Source organism: Ranitomeya imitator, chromosome 3, assembly GCF_032444005.1.
Source record: "Ranitomeya imitator isolate aRanImi1 chromosome 3, aRanImi1.pri, whole genome shotgun sequence".
Lineage (NCBI taxonomy): Eukaryota > Metazoa > Chordata > Amphibia > Anura > Dendrobatidae > Ranitomeya > Ranitomeya imitator.
The window spans coordinates 621736996-621755025 of NC_091284.1; positions in this window are offsets into that span (position 1 = coordinate 621736996).

Sequence of the window (18030 nt, forward strand, 5' to 3'; positions counted from 1 at the left end):
CAATATCAGGGCCATTAAAACCAATCATTGGAAATAAAAAGAGCTCAATAACAAGAAATATGTTGATTGGACACATTATAAAATATTACAATCTCAAGTGTCCATGTGGTTCCACAAGTACTATTTTGTTCATTTCTTTTACGGGTTAAGTGGACAAAGTATAATCAATCATTAGATTTATTTTTAATATAGGAGACCGGATATTCATCTCTCGAGTTAGAAGGTAAAATATGGCTCGCTGTCTAAGGCCTTTCCATTAATTAACCCACAACAAAGCAGCTTATTGTGTTTTTAAACTAAAACCTCATCCTGTAGAGTAATAATCTACAAATAGAATTGAATAGTCACCGTTGTTTCAGCAAACTTATTTGTATTACAGTGCCAATATAGTCACTATTAAAAGTAATAAATATTTATTTATTTAAAAAAATGAACTTTTTTAAATGAAAAATTGCTATAAAGTTGTGACCACCAAATGTAATCTTTCTGAGTAATTTGCTGTCCTCTGCCTGTTGTCAAGACTGTTACTTCAGTAGTTACAGACAAGCAGGATAGATTATATGAAGGGGGAATATGTCTTTATTTTTCAAATATAGTACAGAAATTTCCAAATTCTTAGCTTTGACCTGCTTTCCGACTGAGATCTCAAGCAGATGCCATCGTTCCTATGGGCAGTGCATGCACACAATGTCCTGATCGCTCTAAGAGAGCCAGAGTATTGATCTGCTCAAGCGCGACCCCCGGGTATAACTGTTCCTGTGCAAGATCTCGGATAGTGAGCAGGGCACAGAGAAGATAGAGAGAGGAAGGAAAAAGAGGAGCGCTGTAAGCACTGGCCATACTCCTGACCTTGCAAGCTCATTTGCATAAAGATGTCAGCATGGTGGCTCAGTGGTTAGCACTGCAGTTTTGCAGCACTGGGGTCCTCAGTTCAGATCCCACCAAGGACAACATTTGCAATGAGTTTGTGTGTTCACCCCGTGTTTGCGTGGGTTTCCTCTGAGTTTCCTCCCACACTCAAAATACATACTGATAGGGAATTTAGATTATAGGGCCGATGTCACATTAGCGATGAATATGAATGAATGCTATGCGAGAAAACATCGCATAGCACTTGGATCAGTATTCGTCTATGGGGCAGCTCACCTCAGCATTTTTTTTCTCAGCCATTTATGATGTGCGAGTGAAATCGTAGCATGCTGCGATTGTCACCGGCACTCAGCCGAGTCTCGGCTCACTTGCATCCATATAAGTCTATGGGTGCGAGTTACACTATACACATCACTCGGATATCATCCGAGTGCTGTGCGATATACGCCGACGCCAGCAATGGAGGAGATGTTGAAATTAATTTCTCCACCTTCTCCACAGCTGTGCTCCGATTCGCTCTGTGCGAGAGGATCGGACCATAGACGCATGACACTCGGCTCCCACTCGCAGCAGAGCAGGAGCCGAGGGACATTAGCATATCACATCCAATGCCATACGCTAGTCTGACCCCGGCCTAAGCCTCAATGTGGACAGCGATGATGATGTAACAGATAATGAGCATTCGACTTATCAAACAAAGGTATGGACATCATCATATCAGATGCTTTAAATAAATTATGTTAATTTAGGGTCTACAAACCAGCTGACAGGTTCCCCTTAAACCCATAGACATGGCAATAATCAGAGTACCACTTGGTTACACTTATGTAGATATTTAAATCAAACTGTGAACTTCAGAATCCAAGATGGATTTTTTTCTTAAGAATTTCACATTTTAATATTTTTGCTGTTTGCTATGTTTCTTCAGTCAATGACACCATGGGGCCATAGAATAAAAGTTTGTTCTTGAAAACTGTCATTGTTGCTAGGCTACACGCTGCTTATATGGTATATATCACATTTATTACAATCATTTGTGAACCATTTTGATCTATTTTAGCTTCTTTTCTAAATATGTTCATTTGCGAGAGCATGACAGCAGAATTGCTGATATGTGACACGTGTCACATTATAACGCATTTGTACTCCTTATTTTACCCGGAAATGTTTGCCAGATTGATCGTGTATATAATAATTTGCAGCTAATATCACAATGTGCATGAATCGGTATACATAGTGTCGTTTCCACAAACATTGTGTGTGCACCTATCCATATATGAACCTTTGATTGGTGGTGATATGCACATCATCACTATGTAAATCATCATGTAATTTATAGTGGCACAATGCAAGAAGAAAGCACAGTGCCATGTCGCTGTAATAACATTATCGACGTGTATTTCGTTGGATTTTCATTCTTCTTGGCAATTAGAGATGAGTCAGAAGACCCATGTTTTGCTCTGATTTGGAGGAAATGCTATTTTCAGTTTTGACTCTTATTCAGTGACCTTTATAAACACACATAAATATATTCTGTACTGAAGACGCTTTATATTTTTGAAGCATTTCAATGATCTGCATGACTGCCCGCTAGAAATGCAAACTAAGAGGACATCTCAACATTAGACACCTAATACGTTGTATATATTTATACATGTTGTGTTCAGCTATATAAGACTAAAATTAAACAGGTTCAGCATTGGGAAAATCACATCTACAGACAACATGAACTGTTTAGTAATCCCCATATAACATGACCCGGTATTAGGTTTTATTTTTGCTTATGTTTCAACCTAAACAATACATATTCCTCCTGCAAAAAATCTTATCATCTAACAGCGGGTTCCATCAACAGACTTGCTGCTAGCCATTCTTGTTATCAGGATCCAGGGGTTCCTCATTTTTCATCTTCTAACCCCAATTTAGAGACCTGGACTTCATTATTGGGGCCATTGGGTTAGCTGCGCAGAGAGGTTGCCGAGTGAACGAATGTGCTAAGAGAATAAGTCTGGTTGAAATTAAAGAGTTGGGACAAGAACAAAATCTGACCCCAATACACAGTCATTGAAAGTTGCGTCAGACGTCATGAGGTGAAGCAAAATCAAAAGACAGAAAGGAGTCAGGCAATCCAAGGGAACATCCAAGTGGGAACCTCCAAATGTTTATGAGTAGACTGATGAGGATCGCAATGAAATCTGAACATAGAATAGCAATCGAAAAAGTGCATCATGGTATTGCCTAAAAATTAAAGAGTATCTGGCACAGTGGACTGCACACACGGGATTAAAATACAGCAGCGGGAGAGTCTATTGTCCATACATGTCCATTGAGTGGTCCATTAACCAGCTCCTGTGATTGTCCAGTCAACTAGACCAACTTAATGACCCTTTAAACTGTCCATCTCAGTGATTGCACCATTCAGGTTGTTCTGTCAGTCCCTATAGCAGAAAGGAAACACAAGTCGCTCCTGGATCACAATAAAAATTACAAGGTATGTCTCAGGTAATGTTACCATTAAAATTATTGCTAGAGTAGCAAATATAATTATTGCATCACAATCTTCACACATTTTGTCTTATTTTCCATTTTTATTATTATTATAATTATGCTTTGCTAATATAGTACTATAGTATAATATATATTCTGCAGCACGTTGCACACATTATCATCACTGTCACCGTTGGGGCTCACAATCTAAATTCCCTATCAGTATGTCTTTGGAATGTGGGAAGAAACCAGAGAACCCAGAGGAAACCCACGCAAACATGGAGAGAACATACAAACTCTTTGGAGATGTTGCCTTGGTGAGACTTAAACCCAGGACCCCAGAGCTGCAAGGCTGCAGTGCTAATCACTGAGCCACCGGATTGCCCATACATTTCTTGCTATTTAGGAACCACCAACATAATTCATAGTGCTCTAAAGTGATTGGCACAATTCACATGAATTATTTCCCCTAAGGCGGTTACAATCTAATTTAACATAACAATGTACATTTTAGAGGAAGCAGATTAACCAGTATGGGAGGAAACCAATGGGAGGAAACCCATGCAAATGCAGGGAGAGCACTCAAACTGATGTTCATTATAACTGAGTATTATCATTATGGGGTAGTGGGTAAAACACCATTACCTTGGTACCACGGACAGACCCCTATCAGGAGTTACTTCCGAAGACCAATGATCCCAATGGGGTGGAAAAAGACACACCTCCAGGTATCCTTGCCCCCACCACATTGGCCATATGGACAATACATGGTGTATAATACCACTCTATACCCCTATCTAGTCCTCAGTATTTGTTTACAGCCAATCAAATATCAAATTTAAAACAATCTTTATTTGCCAGCAAGCTAAAGTAACATAACTATTTTACAAATGAAAAAAAGAGATTTTTTTTTTCATATATTAACAAAATATATATATATATATATATATATATATATATATATATATTTTAATCAAGGGTGATATAGTAATGCAGTTGCCCGGATGAGTAGATTTCTTCAACAGTGATATTCATAAAGTAGCAATACATCTGTGAAGACAAAACACAGGAAAAATTATTTTTCAATTATTTCAATTGATATAGAAACAATAATAATACAAATACATAGCTTGATACTAATTGTAGCTAATATCCTTGGGCACCATACAGTCCTCACTACCCCACCGATGACCGAATAAGCCGAATGAGGAGAAACCAACCTCTTCCAATTTCACAATATTGGATTTATTTTAAATTCAACATTTAGACCCATTGGTTTAAGTGTATTTAATCTAGAAATCCACTCCAGTTCTTTCCGTTTTAAGAGATGGACTCTATCCCCCCTCTTCTATCTATCTATCTATCTATCTATCTATCTATCTATCTATCTGTCTGTCTGTCTGTCTGTCTGTCTGTCTGTCTGTCTGTCTGTCTATCTATCTATCAATCTATCTATCTAGGTAGAAAAGGAGGAACAGCACCAGAAAAAATACCTTAAAGCGTGCACGCTTCCCTGACCAGCATTCCACTGGCCTTTCAGAAAGTAAACAAAAAGGGAAACAGCACAAAAAGATGCAAAAAAAAGACGATTTTAATGTCCTGTGGCGTGGCAGCGTTTCGTATAAAACAAATCCTTTCTCAAGCGATGTATCTATCTATCTGTTATCTAACTCTCTCATATCTATCTATTTATCTATCTATCTATCTATCTATCTATCTATCTATCTATCTATCTATCTATCTATCTATCTATCTATCTATCTAGCTTTAGCTGCAGATCACATTTTTAAATGCACCTAGTTGTGAAACTTAAAGGATATGGACACTTAGGAATCCACCAGTGAGATTGTTCTAACAGGAGAGTTCTATCTTTCTTCTTCTGACCCCCACTCAACAGATTATTGACCACAAAGTTCATTACAATTTTCAAACTGCTGTAAATTAATTAAGAGGTGCTCAGAAGAAGGAAGATAAGAGTTAAATATTTCCCCATCATAGCGATCTTACTTGCAGATTCTCATTTACCTCATTCTGTATCCAGCACTAGACAGAGCAATACAGGGACTATAAAAGGCAAATGATTTAAGAGTTACAGTTTTTACCTTTAGAAAAGTCTTACTGGCAGGTGCTCAGAAAACGTATTCCGCAGCAGCTGTGTACAAAGAGGCTGTAGACACTAAATGGTTACATTTCTAATGAAACCCAAGAGTAAAAATGATTTTACCCCAAATACATGCAATTAAGAATAAAACAAATCCCCCAAAGTTTTCCGTATCTCCAAAATGCTCTTTACCATAATCAATATTTTCAGCATTCCCAAACTCTTCGCAATCAATGCCATACTTTTTTGTGACTTTTTCTATTATTTTTCATGCCATTTTCTTACATTTCAGACATGCATCTTTTTTCTACGATGCTATAGAGAACAATAAAGAAAAAGTGCCTGAAAACCCTGTGTTAAAACCATGATTTATTTTGGAGACATGAAGCCTACAGTTTATTTGTAGACTTTCCAGTAATTAACTTTAGGCTTAAAAAAAGGTTTAGACCAAATGAAAATGGTTAACCCCTTTCTGACATTAGATGTATTATCCCGTCGAGGTGGGATGGGCCAGTATGACCACCGACGGGATAGTACGTCATACGCGATCGGCCGCACTCACGGGGAGAGCGCGGCCGATTGCAGCCTGGTGTCAGCTGCCTATCGCAGCTGACATCTGGCACTAGCCAGGAGCGGTCACGGACCGCTCCCGGCACATTAACCCCCGGCACACTGCAATCAAACATGATCGCGATGTGCCGGCGGTGCAGGGAAGCATCGCGCAGGGAGGGGGCTCCCTGAGGGCTTCCCTGAGCCCCCAGCAGCAAAGCGATGTGATCGCATTGATGCAAGGGTCTCCCTACCTTCCTCCCTGCTCCAGGCCCGGATCCAAGATGGCCGCAGCATCTGGGTCCTGCAGGGAGGGAGGTGGCTTCACAGAGCCTGCTCAGAGCAGGCACTGTGAAGCCTGCAGTGCTCTCAGACAGATCGGTGATCTGACAGAGTGCTGTGCAAACTGTCAGATCACCGATCTGTGATGTCCCCCCCTGGGACAAAGTAAAAAAATAAATTTCCAAATGTGTAAAAAAAAATAAAAAAAAATATTCCTAAATAATGGAAAAAAAAATATATTATTCCCATAAATACATTTCTTTATCTAAATAATAATTAAAAAAACAATAAAAGTACACATATTTAGTATCGGCGCGTCCGTAACGACCCCACCTATGAAACTGGCCCACTAGTTAACCCCTTCAGTAAACACCGTAAGAAAAAAAAAAGAGGCAAAAAACAACGCTTTATTATCATACCGCCGAACAAAAAGTGGAATAACACGCGATTAAAAAGACAGATGTAAATAACCATGGTACCACTGAAAACGTCATCTTGTCCCGCAAAAAACGAGCCACCATACAGCATCATCAGCAAAAAATTTAAAAAGTTATAGTCCTGAGAATAAAGCGATGCAAAAATAATTATTTTTTCTATAAAATAGTTTTTATCGTATAAAAGCGCCAAAACATAAAAAATGATATAAATGAGGTGTCGCTGTAATCGTACTGACCCGAAGAATAAAACTGCTTTATCAATTTTACCAAACGCAGAACAGTATAAACGCCTCCCCCAAAAGAAATTCATGAATAGCTGGTTTTTGGTCATTCTGCCTCACAAAAATCGGAATAAAAAGCGATCAAAAAATGTCACGTGCCCGAAAATGTTACTAATAAAAACGTCAACTCATCCTGCAAAAACAAGACCTCACATGTCTCTGTGGACTCAAATATGGAAAAATTATAGCTCTCAAAATGTGGTAATGCAAAAAATATTTTTTGCAATAAAAAGCGTCTTTGAGTGTGTGACGGCTGCCAATCATAAAAATCCACTAAAAAACCCACTAATAGTAAATCAAACCCCCCTTCATCACCCCCTTAGTTAGGGAAAAATTAAAAAAAGTATTAATTTGCATTTTCCCATTAGGGTTGGGCTAGGATTAGGGTTAGGGCTATGGTTAGGGCTAGGGTTAGGGTTAGGGCTAGGGTTAGGGCTAGGGTTAGGGTTAGGGCTAGGGTTAGGGTTAGGGTTGGGGCTAGGGTTAAGGCTACAGTTAGGGTTGGGGCAAAAGCTAGGGTTAGGGTTGGGCTAAAGTCACGGTTAGGGTTTAGATTACATTTACAGTTTGGAATAGGTTCGGGATTAGGGTTAGGGGTGTGTCAGGGTTAGAGGTGTGGTTAGGGTTACTGTTGGGATTAGGGTTAGGGGTGTGTTTGGATTAGGGTTTCAGTTATTATTGGGGGGTTTCCACTGTTTAGGCACATCAGGGGCTCTCCAAACGCAACATGGCGTCCCATCTCAATTCCAGTCAATTTTGCATTGAAAAGTCAAATGGCGCTTCTTCACTTCCAAGCTCTGTCATGCGCCCAAACAGTGGTTTACCTGTACATATGGGGTATCGTCGTACTCAGGACAAATTGTACAACAACGTTTCGGGTCCATTTTCTCCTGTTACTCTTGGTAAAATAAAACAAATTGGAGCTGAAGCAATTTTTTTGTGAAAAAAAGTTAAATGTTCATTTTTATTTAAACATTCCAAACATTCCTCTGAAACACCTGAAGGGTTAATAAACTTCTTGAATGTGGTTTTGAGCACCTTGAGGGGTGCAGTTTTTAGAATGGTGTCACACTTGGGTATTTTCTATCATATAGACCCCTCAAAATGACTTCAAATGAGATGTGGTCCCTAAAATAAAATGGTGTTGGAAAAATGAGAAATTGCTGGTCAAATTTTAACCCTTACTACTCCCTAACAAAAAAAAATGTTGGTTCCAAAATTGTGCTGATGTAAGGTAGACATGTGGGAAATGTTACTTATTAAGTATTTTGTGTGACATATCTCTGTGATTTAATTGCATAAAAATTCAAAGTTGGAAAATTGCGAAATTTTCAAAATTTTCGCCAAATTTCAATTTTTTTCACAAATAAACGCAGGTAATATCAAAGAAATGTTACCACTATCATGAAGTACGATATGTCACGAGAGAACAATGTCAGAATCATCGGGATTCGTTGAAGCTTTCCAGAGTTATAACCTCATAAAGGGACAGTGGTCAGAATTGTAAAAATTGGCCCGGTCCAAAACGTGCAAACCACCCTTGGGGGTAAAGGTGTTAAACACCAACAAAAGTACCAAAAAAAAATCCAAAGCAAAATATAGCATGATTTCATCCTAAAACTGTCTGGAAGTGGGATTTTTTCTTCTGTTAATCTAAAAGAGATCAAATAAAAACAAAATGAGGAGAACCAGCAGCTAGTAAGAAATCAAGCATATTATTACATCAAACATATTACTACATTACATAAGTCCTTGTTTTGATTGTTCGTACTTAAGACATTTAACTAAAATTTTCTTTCGAGTCTGATTTCATTTCATTTGATTTGTCCCCATAGACCTTTGATGCTTCCCTCTGTAACTTGTTTTTGCTTTTGAAAAGTTTCCTGTAATACCAGTGCTCTAAATGGTATGTGAAATGCCAGCTGTTCCCAGTGATCCAAATTACGTTTCCTATCCCTAAGAGAAAACGCAGAATAGCTTTAGTTGTTGACTAAATAATAAGATGGCTATATGTAGCATATCTTTACATATTCTTTTGAAGTAAAACTCATTTGGCAAATAAAGCATTAAGCCTCAGAATTCATTAAACCTTAATCCTGGTTACAGAATGGATCCCGAACCACAACTGGTTGATTTTATGAAGCAATTTTGCAGTCATAAAACTGCTTTGATTAGAGCTGAGTAAACAACACAACACTTTACATTCATAATCTTTATAAATTGGAACTTTCCAACCCTTTTTTTTTTTTTTACCAATTTATGCTAATAAATGTATGTGGCTCGCTAAGGTTACATATGGTGAAATTGCAGTGATCTTTTGAGCCATTTCACATGAAATTGGTGAAATCGTTACCTGTGGTTTCATGAAGCTACTTGGTGCAATTTTCTAAAGACTGATATTTTTGTTGATTTAACAGTGAAATATGTTTTTGCTATAGAAGTAAAAAGTTTTGTTTAGACTCAAAAATCACGTTATTTAAAAAAATAATAAAAAAAAATAATAATTGTTGTTGCAAGTACTGAGACCCTACTAATACTGAAGTGGTCAACTAGGCGCTGCAATCCTTGAATAAATAGGGTTAGCAGAAGATTGGCTCATAGACCTTCTCTTAGGCCAAATTCAGACAATTAAACATACGATTTTCATCTGAGCATCATCTGTGTGTCCATTTTTTACATCCGTCTGACATACATACAGTATCTATATTTATTCAAAATTTACATGATCAAATACAGTTCCAACGTTAAAAATTGCAATATATCCATGATAATTGGATGGAACATATATAGCCTGTATGTGATCCAATTTTTTGTTTGTACTCTTAGACTTGGATAGGCAAGGTGTTATGATCTGGTGGCCTTGGAGCAGCATGAGACGTACTCTGGAGAAGGTGGCACCTGTACTGACCGCAAACTCTGAACTTAGCAGCACAACTAGAAGTAGCCGTGGGGGGTACCTAACGCTCCCTAGACCCCTCGACACAGCCTAAGAACTAACTACCCCTAAAGACAGAAACAGGAAACCTACCTTGCCTCAGAGAAAATCCCCAAAGGAAGGACAGCCCCCCACAAATATTGACTGTGAGAGGAGAGGGAAATAACATACGCAGAAATGAAATCAGGATTTAGCATAGGAGGCCATACTAGCTAAAAAGAAAGGATAGAACAGAGTACTATGCGGTCAGTAATAAAACACTAGAAAATATCCACCACAGAAAATACAAAACACCACATCTGACTAAAGACATGGAGGGTATATCTGCATCTCCAGAGACACAGCTAGGCTGCAAAAAATCCTTCACAACAAAGCTGGACAAGACAAAACATGAAAAACACACAGAACTATAAGGTCCACAGCAGGTGGACAGCAAAAACAAAGCCAGGACTCATCTTTGAAGAAAAGCACAGCGAACGGGAGAGACCAGAAGGGATGTGAATCCTCCAAAACAATGGACAACTGGCACTGACTAAAGGAACAAGCAAGGCTAAATAGCCCAGCCCAAATTGCAAAAAATAGATGCACCTGATAAATGCTGCGATCCAACTACCGCAGCACTACCACTCATAACCCAAGAGCAGAATTCACAACAGTACCCCCCCTTGAGGAGGGGGTCACCGAACCCTCACCAGAGCCCCCAGGCCGATCAGGACAAGCCAAATGAAAGGCACGAACCAAATCGTCAGCATGAACATCGGAGGCAACAACCCAAGAATTATCCTCCTGGCCATAACCCTTCCATTTGACCAGATACTGAAGCTTCCGCCTCGAAAAATGAGAATCCAAAATCTTCTCAAGCACATACACCAACTCCCCATCAATCAACACCGGGGCCGGAGGATCAACAGAGGGAACAACGGGCACCACATACTTCCACAACAAAGATCTATGGAACACATTATGGATGGAAAAAGAGGCTGGAAGGGCCAAATGAATAGACACTGGATTGATAATCTCAGAAATCCTATAAGGACCAATAAACCGAGGCTTGAACTTAGGGGAAGAAACCTTCATAGGAACATGACGGGAAGACAACCAGACCAAATCCCCAACCCGAAGCCGGGAACCAACACACCGACGACGGTTAGCAAAACGCTGAGCCTCCTCCTGAGACAACACCAAATTGTCCACCACATGAGCCCAAATCCGCTGCAGCCTGTCAACCACAGAATCCACACCAGGACAATCAGAAGGCTCAACCTGCCCTGAAGAAAAACGAGGATGAAAACCAAAATTACAAAAAAAAGGCGAAACCAAGGTAGCAGAACTAGCCCGATTATTAAGGGCAAACTCGGCCAATGGCAAGAAAGCCACCCAATCATCCTGATCAGCAGACACAAAGCATCTCAAATAAGTTTCCAAAGTCTGATTAGTTCGCTCGGTCTGGCCATTTGTCTATTTGTCGGTCTGGCCTAGCACAAAAGGCCTGCCAAAACCTAGAAACAAACTGGGAACCTCTATCGGACACAATATTCTCCGGAATGCCATGCAAACGAACCACATGCTGAAAAAACAACAGAACCAAATCAGAAGAGGAAGGCAATTTAGACAAAGGTACCAAATGAACCATCTTAGAAAACCGGTCACAAACCACCCAGATAACCGACATCCTCTGGGAAACCGGAAGATCTGAAATAAAATCCATAGAAATATGCGTCCAAGGTCTCTCAGGGACCGGCAAAGGCAGAAGCAACCCACTAGCGCGGGAACAACAAGGCTTCGCCCGCGCGCAAATCCCACAGGACTGCACAAAAGAACGCACATCCCGTGACAAAGAAGGCCACCAAAAGGACCTACCTACCAACCAAATCTCTGGTACCAAAAATCCCAGGGTGGCCAGCCAACACAGAACAATGAACCTCAGAAATCACTTTACTAGTCCATCTATCAGGAACATTCAGTTTCCCCACTGGACAGCGGTAAGGTTTATCAGCCTGAAATTCCTGAAGAACCGTCGTAAATCAGGGGAGATGGCAGAAAGAACCACCCCTTCCTTCAGAATGCCGACCGGCTCAAGAACCCCAGGGGAATCAGGAAAAAAACTCCTAGAGAGGGCATCCGCCTTAACATTCTTAGTACCAGGAATGTACGAGACCACAAAATCAAAACAGGAGAAAAACAGGGACCATCGAGCCTGTCTAGGATTCAGCCGTTTGGCAGACTCGAGGTAAATCAGATTCTTATGTTCGGTAAGGACCACAATACGGTGCTTGGCCCCCTCAAGCCAATGTCGCCACTCCTCAAATGCCCACTTCATAGCCAACAACTCCCTATTGCCGACATCATCATTGCGTTCTGCAGGCGAAAACTTCCGAGAAAAGAAGGCACACGGTTTCATCAAGGAACCATCAGAATTCCTCTGAGACAAAACGGCCCCTGCCCCAATCTCAGACGCGTCAACCTCAACCTGAAATGGAAGAGAAACATCCGGCTGACGCAACACAGGGGCAGAAGTAAATCGGCGTTTAAGCTCCTGAAATGCAGAAACAGCCGCAGAGGACCAGTTCGTCACATCAGCGCCTTTCTTCGTCAAATCGGTCAGAGGTTTAACCACACTGGAGAAGTTGGCAATGAAACGACGATAAAAATTAGCAAAGCCCAAGAATTTCTGAAGGCTCTTCACAGATGTGGGCTGAATCCAATCATGAATGGCCTGAACCTTAACTGGATCCATTTCTATAGATGTGGGAGAATAAATGAAGCCCAAAAAAGAAACCTTCTGCACTCCAAAGAGGCACTTTGACCCCTTCACAAATAAAGCATTATTACGGAGGATCTGAAATACAATCCTGACCTGTTTCACATGAGACTCCCAATCATTGGAAAAAATCAAAATATCATCCAAATATACAACCATGAATTTATCAAGATAACTCCGAAAGATATCATGCATGAAGGATTGGAACACAGATGGGGCATTAGAGAGTCCGAATGGCATCACAAGGTATTCAAAATGGCCTTCGGGCGTATTAAATGCAGTTTTCCATTCGTCACCCTGCTTAATACGAATAAGATTATATGCCCCTCGAAGGTCAATCTTAGTAAACCAGCTAGCCCCCTTAATCCTAGCAAACAAATCAGTAAGCAAAGGCAGAGGGTATTGAAATTTGACCGTGATCTTATTCAAGAGGTGATAATCAATACAGGGTCTCAAGGAGCCATCCTTCTTGGCAACAAAAAAAAAACCTGCTCCCAATGGTGAAAAAGATGGCCGAATATGCCCCTTCTCCAAAGACTCCTTAATATAGCTCCGCATGGCGGCATGTTCTGGCACCAACAGGTTGAAAAGTCGGCCCTTAGGGAACTTACAACCTGGAATCAAGTCAATAGCACAATCACAGTCCCTATGCGGTGGAAGGGAACTGGATTTGGGCTCATCGAATACATCCTGGAAGTCTGACAAAAACTCAGGAATTTCAGAAGAGGGGGAAGAGGAAAATTACATTAAAGGAACGTGACCATGAACCCCCTCTTCAACTTTTGTAAATTTTCACATATCTCCATATAGATGTTTCCTTGGCTAATTTCAAAGCCAGTAAAAAGTGCTACAAAACAATGTTGCGAACTGTCCGGTGAGTTGAACAATCTAATTTCCCTATCTCATGGCTTTATATACATATTAAGGACAATTTTAGAAAAAGTCAATTTAGCTATGCGTATACAGTACTTGCATGCACTTGTCATTGTAGAGCACCAAAGACTATTTTATGTCATACAAATAAATGTTTTTGGTTACTTTTTTCCGCATTTTCTCTTTTACCTAAAAGCTACTGTTTATAAGCTTAGAATCACATTTAAATGTGTGACTGTACAATGGTGAGGCCTCCTGTTCTGCAAAATTTACCTGTGAGTAACAGCAAAGAGGATTGTGTAGGCCATTTGTTACAGTTGAGAAAACAATACATCAGGTCTGTGAAATGTCTTGGGTCCATGTGGAGAAATGAAATAAAAAACCTCTTAAGAAGTGCAAACAATGGAGACGAGCAAATCTGTGAAAATGTGTTTTGCCAGCATTTTGATAAAACCTACAGCTCAGTAATAGCATTGATGGAATGTTCTAAAATCAAACTATCTCATATTCACCTTTAAAGCCGCTGAATATATGTAATTTTCTGTATGCTGTAATTTCTGCATTATGTACAGTATTCATTTTTTTCTAAATATATGTCTCTCACACCATTGTTATCAGGAACATGGCGATAAAGAGGTTATGCCAACATCTGACCAGCACATCTGCAGATACTTTTTAGTTGCCTAGTAACTATATGAGATTTCTTCCCACATTTATTAACATACTGATAAATTAAGTGATAAGTACAAATTCATCCTTCCTTACAATTTTTCTAAACTTGACATATCTCTAGACAAGTTTAAACATAAAAAACATTAAACTCCTCTTCCATTAACATGTCCTTGTGCTGCATCTTCTCGGCCCGGTCTGCGGGTGGCTCGCTACTCTCTCTCTTTCGTTTTCAGTCTTTGTCACTCTTCAGTCCATGTGATGCTGACTAGGCCTCAAGTGATGTCAAGATAATATTTTTTTATTGCTGCAAGTTTATATTCTCTATTATTTTTGCATAGTACAGTTCTGGTTGCCTTACATGACATCACTAAGAAGCTTTTTAGAAGTGTTATTTGAATAATATATTGTATTTTTTCGAGAAAATGCATGTGAGGGAAATGAATGTCTTCTCATATTTTACAAACAATTTTCACATGTAGATTATGGATTTTTCATAATTCCCTCTGTATGAGTTTAATAAAATGGTGCCCAACTGCAGTTGCGATTTTTCTCAACCATAGAGGTTCAGGTAAATGATTAAAGAAAAGTAAGAAAACCTAACTACTCACCCATCCCTCTGCCTCTCAGCTTCCCATATTTCATAATTTCTTTTTCCTTTCCCAGTCTCTTTGGTCCCTTCACTTCCAGGATGACTAGACAACTGAAGTCCATAGGTACTGTTCTATCATGGTGCACATCATGGGGTCAAAATGACTAGATATAACTTAAAGGAGAACCTTTATTAGTTATTTGTGTTCATTTATTTTACAAAGATACTGTATTCTTTCAAAGTCAAATATCTAGCTAAAAGTCTTTGTCTTTTTGTGCTTATTTTTCAATCAAAGCATGCTGCCCTCTTGTGCATGGCATGGCTTTTCACTGAACCCTATGTGCCTGCGCATGCTTCCAATGTGCATGCGCAGGCAGAGAGACCGGAATCATGCTGCTTTCAGGTCCATATTACTAATTTATTATCTAACTACCGTATCTAACTTCACTATCAACCATTGTCTCTCTGGTCTGTGCTCTGATCAGCTTGAGAATGCTGTGATCTAGCAAATGCAGTACGATAGTGGTTAGTGTTGAGCATTCCGATACCGCAAGTATCGGGTATCGGCCGATACTTGCGGTATCGGAATTCCGATACCGAGATCCGATACTTTTGTGGTATCGGTATCGGATCAATAGGGATGTGTAAAATAAAGAATTAAAATAAAAAATATTGATATGCTCACCTCTCCGGCGGCCCCTGGACATCACGCTGGTAACCGGCCGGCTTCTTTGTTTAAAATGAGCGCCTTCAGGACCTGCGAATGACGTCGTGGCTTCTGATTGGTCGCGTGCCGCCCATGTGACCGGCACGCGACCAATCAGAAGCCGCGACGTCATTCTCATTCACAAAACTCCTAATTCTAGGAATTAAGGACCTGCGAATGACGTCGCGGCTTCTGATTGGTCGCGTGCCAGTCACATGGGCGGCACGCGACCAACCAGAAGCCGTGACGTCATTCGCAGGTCCTGAAGGCGCTCATTTTAAACAAAGAAGCCGGCCGGTTACAAGCGTGAAGTCCAGGGGCCGCCGGAGAGGTGAGCATATCAATATTTTTTATTTTAATTCTTTATTTTACACATCCCTATGGATCCCAGGGCCTGAAGGAGAGTTTCCTCTCCTTCAGACCCTGGGAACCATGAGAATACCTTCCGATACTTGATGTCCCATTGACTTGTATTGGTATCGGATATCGATATCGGCGATATCCGATATTTTTCGGGTATCGGCCGATACTATCCGATACCGATACTTTCAAGTATCGGACGGTATCGCTCAACACTAATAGTGGTACATAATGAAGCTAAAAGGGCGCTCATTCCTCTTGGTATCTATTTTGAACTGTGATTTCTGTTATGCTGTAATGTCTATTGTCTGTACAAGTCCACTCTATAATTTGTAAAGCGCTGAGGAATATGTTGGCGCTATATAAATAAAATTATTATTATTATTATTATTAAGCTGCTGACAGGTAAGGACAAGTGTGACAGTATACTTATCTCTGGAGGAGCGGCAGTCATTGGTCTTTTCAGAAAGTGCAACAATGTCCCCGGGAGCCACGTGTATGAGAACACATCCTGGTCTATCTCCTCACTAAACAAAGGGCCAGCATCCCTGATCAATGCCCAATTCCCAAAACTCACATGTTCTAGAATATACTCGTGAAGTTAGAAAAGTAGAAGATAGAGGAGATAAGGTACCGTCACACTTAGCGACGCTGCAGCGATACCGACAACGATCCGGATCGCTGCAGCGTCGCTGTTTGGTCGCTGGAGAGCTGTCACACAGACCGCTCTCCAGCGACCAACGATGCCGGTAACCAGGGTAAACATCGGGTAACTAAGCGCAGGGCCGCGCTTAGTAACCCGATGTTTACCCTGGTTACCATCCTAAAAGTAAAAAAAACCAAACACTACATACTTACCTACAGCCGTCTGTCCTCGAGCGCTGTGCTCTGCACTCCTCCTGTACTGTCTGTGTGAGCACAGCGGCTGGAAAGCACAGCGGTGACGTCACCGCTCTGCTTTCCGGCTGACCGACACTCACAGCCAGTACAGGAGGAGTGCAGAGCACAGCGCTCGAGGACAGACGGATGTAGGTAAGTATGTAGTGTTTGTTTTTTTTTACTTTTAGGATGGTAACCAGGGTAAACATCGGGTTACTAAGCGCGGCCCTGCGCTTAGTTACCTGATGTTTACCCTGGTTACCAGTGAAGACATCGCTGAATCGGTGTCACACACGCCGATTCAGCGATGTCTGCGGGGAGTCCAGCGACCAAATAAAGTTCTGGACTTTCTTCCCTGACCAGCGACATCACAGCAGGGGCCTGATCGCTGCTGCCTGTCACACTGGACGATATCGCTAGCCAGGACGCTGCAACGTCACGGATCGCTAGCGATATCGTCTAGTGTGACGGTACCTATAGACCTGTGGATGGAAACTCCGCTACTCTGTCTCAGAATGACAGTGGCCACAAACAGAGCATTCAGTATATGGAGACCAATATCATTATAACACAGTTTCAAATGGAAAAAAAGGAGATCTCCCACCCAGAATGTGTAATTCCTAGGGTGATACAGAAGATACCTCATGCAGTATATCCAAAGACACCATCCTTATCTTGTCTGCAAATGGGTAAAAGCAGGAACATTGACCATGTTAGGCCCCGTGGGTCAATACAATATCCTTAGAAGCCCCCTAGCTCCTGCTGTTACAAGGGCAGTCCACAGCTTTCTCTAAGCTGCACTTGCCCTATATTGCCCTGTGTGCCTCATAAGCAGAGTAGAGATTCAATGCACAGGTCTATCTCTCTATTAATGACTTATCCACCACTGTGGCTGTCTATTCACTATACAATACCTATGTGTAGTGAAGGTGTTTTCGTTCTATACTACCCCTACGGGATATTATACTTATACTTATAGATTAAAAGTTAAGTTTTACTTTTCTCACCTTGCTACTTCTATCTGAGAAGACCAAACAACCAAACACCACTGTCCGCGCCACCAGCTATGAATATATTATTACACTTTTCCATGCCTGTCATCAGCTTTTCTATCGATATCACACTGGTCTTTGCTCAGATTGGAAAGACTAGACTAGAGCACAGACCAGCGTGACCATGGTAGATAGTGAAGCTGCAGACAAGGAGGGAAAAGTCTTCTAATGAAAAATCAGTATGCCCCCGGAAGCA